Source organism: Teleopsis dalmanni, chromosome 1, assembly GCF_002237135.1.
Source record: "Teleopsis dalmanni isolate 2A chromosome 1, ASM223713v2, whole genome shotgun sequence".
NCBI lineage: Eukaryota > Metazoa > Arthropoda > Insecta > Diptera > Diopsidae > Teleopsis > Teleopsis dalmanni.
In genome coordinates this window covers 204794504-204799075 of record NC_051846.1, presented here as the reverse complement: position 1 = coordinate 204799075, position 4572 = coordinate 204794504, and positions in this window count along the sequence as shown.

The window sequence follows — 4572 nt, the reverse complement described above, 5'->3', positions numbered from 1 at the left end:
AAGGTTCCCGACTAATGGAAACATCTGTCATTTGTGTTTGTTTTTTCTACAATTTCGATTCAGTTCGTGTTTTACAAAAAACAATGGCAATCAAACGCAATTCGTGTCCTTTATGCAGCTACAGGAGTAGCTACAGAGTGTGTCCAAATGTCCAAATGTCCATTTGCTTATGGTTATTTGTTTTCGAAGGTCCTTAAGATGATAGCAATCATTTCGGTATTGACATACCATTCAATATTGAAACATATTGTTTTGGAGTAATTTTGTGTTACGCTTTGCTTCTTTATTGCCAATAAATCAGAATTTATTTGCAAGAGAAAGAAATTAAAATGTTCAATAAATTTTTTTAAGTATCCTGCAGCCTGCCATTTTCGAGAGGATGAACAAAAGCGGTAATTTTGGCGACATGCCTGTTGAATTTTGAACGTTTATCGTAGCGGCAGGGTTCGATTCGTTGAAGCGGTCATATGAGCTCACATAAGATTGGAACGTTGCTACGTGATGAGCATTTTTGTTGGCTTTTCTCAAAAAGTAAATTATAAGGCTAAACACACACTTCAAAAAAGGCAGTTATAATAAAATAAAAATGAAAATGAAGAAGAAAATCTATTAAAAAATTATAAGTTAATCCCTTGCGAAATATTTGAGAGTTTGTTTACAAGACAAATTGTTGCCACGTGAGTCAATTGAGGCTTGTTATATTGAATTTCAATGAATTTATTGCCAAACGGCAATAAAACGGTTTACTCAATTGCAAAGCAAATTAAAAATGTGTTGAATATTACCTTATGCTCATTTCATATACCCTTTACACTACTCTGAATAGAGGGTGTCCTAACTTCATCGAAATGATGGCAGATCCCTTATAAATTTTTAATAAATTTCGATTTTGATCTGTCGGTCTATTTGCTGCCGTGCTGGTGTAGTTAAAATGATCTCTCAATTGTAGAAGTTTTCGTAAATTTAGATAGATTTAGTTGATAAATGGATCTGTAGCGTTAGCATGCATTATTCATTGCAATCATGAGTTTATGTTAATTTAAATGCATTGATATTAGAAAAATTAGAAAATTTAGAGAGAATAAAGAAGAAGAGATACGTTTCAAGTCTTCGCTTCTATAAATTGTCGGAACAGAATAAAGTAAATTCTGCATAGTATATATAGCATTTTGTTTAGATGAATAAAAATACAAGCCACAGAAAGCCGCTATAGGTCATTATGGTTGACTATTACTGGTAGTGACTTTACAAAATAACTTTTGAAAATGAGCTATTAGAACATATACTTTATTTGTTGAGAATAATAACATAAAATAAAGCTTAAGATCATATCCGATATAGCTGACAAGTCTGTTTGATTTTGTAAATGAAGTTGAACAATTAATAAAAAATAAAACACTGTTTATTAAAACTAAGTTTTTTTTTTAATTTTAAACCTAAAATTATTTAAAATTATATTTCGTCGTAAGAACATGTTTTAAGAGTTTTTACAAAACTTGCATTTGCATATTTCCATATTTGTTGTTTGGAAGATAATTTAAATTCCGGTTATTGTTATATTCAAATTTGTTTATTTGAAAAATAAAATTTAATCTTCAGTCAAGTTTTTTTACATTTATAATTAAATTACAATAAATAATTATATATTATTATTAATATAAGGGTCAAAGTTCATTTTTTAAATTGTAAACTGAATCTGTTTTAGAAACTGTTTCATCAGCAAAACACGCTCAACGTATTCCTATACGGACTTTCAGTTCAATTTAAATATTTTTAAAAATTCATTTTATGTTTCAAGTATTGCCATATGCCCATTATCAGTGATCTTGGAAATAATTTTTGTATTTAATTATTCGTATATAATTTTTTTGAGACTGTAAGTACCAGGAATCGAACTCGTGCCCTGCTAAATTTGAAGCTCAAGGTCAGCACTCCTTAACCTACTGACATAAAGCCTGGCTGAAATATTTTGTAAATATAATATAATTTGTCGGCTACAAACCGGTATGTAATATTACCTTATCTTTTGTGGTTTAATCTAAAGTGGCAATCGATTTAAATAGTTATTCTATTAATTTCTTCTTTATACAACAAAACTTAGTTTAAAATGTAGCCGTGAAATGAACTTCAAATAGTAACATAAATTGATTTTTACGGCATAATTTTTTTTTTTCTGCACTCTTCATTGCTGCATTAAAATTATGTTTTGCTTTTGGTTTTTTTAAATTAAATTCTGGCCGCCAGAATTGAGAATGTCTGCAAACACGTTAGGAACGTCACAGATAACGAATGTGTCCCCAGGGTGTCATCGATTTTCGGAAATTCCATTATGCTTATTCCGGTGTTGTCGTCAGGCATCAATAGACCTAACATGTTTGTTATGCTCTGCTAGTGCATCCAAAACTGAAATAAACAAACAAAATAATCAAATAATTCAGTTCGGACGAGAAACTTTCCCTTGCACGATATTGGTGGAATAAGGATGCGAGGACTTGATTTTGTTTTGATTTCCAAGACATTTAAATAATTTAAAATAAAATACAGTGAAGTATTCGTACGTCGAATGTGAACAAAGTGGTGCGAAAATGTTACCACAATTTTCCACTTTATTTAAAAAATTTATGCAAATTCTGAATTTGAAATTGTGAAAGTCGCGAAAAATATAAACATCCGTTCTGAAATGCGTTTTGTCGTTATTGTTGTCATTCCATCATTGTGGCTCCATTAGGTGTTGCTGAGGTTGTTTTGCTAATGCCGCTGTTGTCGACAATGTTTGTTGTTGTTACTTTGGTGTTTTTAACTTCTGGCACACCTGATGTCTACCAAAATATGTTCGTATATGCAAATTAGACCACAAAATATTTAGAAGACTATGTAGGCAGTTTAACAGACTTTAGCATAATTAGGTATATTAAATTTTAAGGAAAAATGGGTTGAGAAACAAGAATGTATTTTTTATTAACTTCAAGATGAAAATTTAAATGTCATGCTTTCAGTCTGGTTGGTTGTTTCAGAGCTTCTTTTCTGCTAAAAGCGCCCTTTTCTGTAAACTTGTTTATGAAAATCTCAGTTGTACAACCACTTCGTGCGGTTCTTTGACTTCTATAGTTGAATGTCTTAATCTTATTAAACCAGAGTACTTACAAAAAAAGCGATCAGTTGTTTCTTTTTATTCTTCTCTCTGCAGAAATGTCAAATTTTTCGGTATGGATGCCGACTGTCCAGTGACCTGTTTTAAATCGCTTTATTGGGTCTGCCCAATAGGATTTCCGTTTGTGATAAATTGTAACTTGGCAAAGTTAATTTGGATTTCTTCTAACCCGTTGTAGTTTTTCATTTGTATTTTATTTATTTTAGAAAATCATGGCCATCATGATCACCACCTAATTATATCCGTATTTGTTCTTTCACTGTGGATACTTCTCCTAGGTAGTTAATTTGCGATTTTATTTCGTTGTTGTCTTTAAAGCCCTGACATGCAGATTAATCATAATTAACGCTGGTTACTCGCTGATCGCTGTTGAGTTTTGGACTGCCTTCCATTGATTCGGAGTGTTTTTCAGAAGCTTCTCTCTTCCAATCCTTCACTGACGGATGTAGCGTAATAGTTTTAAAATTGTGTCGTGTGGATATCTATTTTACATTTGAGCTGAGAAAGGTTTCTTGCAGGACATTTTTGAGTTACATTGTGACCGAAAAGTTTCCGGAAAATTTTAAATAAAACGCAAAATTCTTAATCTTCATCAATATTTATTTTAATCTCCTCAAACATCTCCATTAAATCGATACACAAAACCAACGTTCTTCAATATAAACATTTTTTTAGCGCTTTCCGTATGGCTTTGAGCCCTTGCAATCTGTTTACGTCTCTATGATTCAAAACGCGTTCCTAGAAGTGGTAATTTGAGTTGTGAAACAAAAAATCACGGGGCAAGATCATGTGAATACGGTGGCTGTTCGATGGTATTTATTGAATGTTTGGCCTTAAAATCGTTGATAATGTTGGAACAAATTGAGGTGAATCGGAACAAGCCGAGCGTTGACACGTCGCATACACAAATTTTCCACCAAAATCAAACGAGCCATCTCACGACCGATGCCTAGCTCTCGTGCTATCTCTCTAACACTCACATGAGGATTTTGGAACACGATTTCCTTTGCCTTTTCAATGTTTTCGTCGGGGGTAGAGGTCGAAGGTCGTCCAGAACGCGGCATGTCTTCGACGGTCGTACGACCGTCCTGAAAGGCTTTGTACCACTCATAAACTTGAGTTTTCGATAAAACTGATTCCCCATAAGCCTTTTGTAGCATTCGCAAAGATTCTGCACACGAAATTTCGTTCGAAACACAAAATTTGATGCAAACTCTTTGTTCAATATTTTTTTCCATTGTTTTTTTCGCAACGCACTACTGAGGTGAACTGGTTTAAACAGCTGCCGTAAACGAACTGTCTGACAGATCGCGCTCATTTTTGGCATAGTAATTGTCCTTAATTGCTGCCAAACTACATAAACTTAAAATATCGAAGAATATACAGCGCGCGAATTTTAAATGAGAATTTCCGGAAACTTT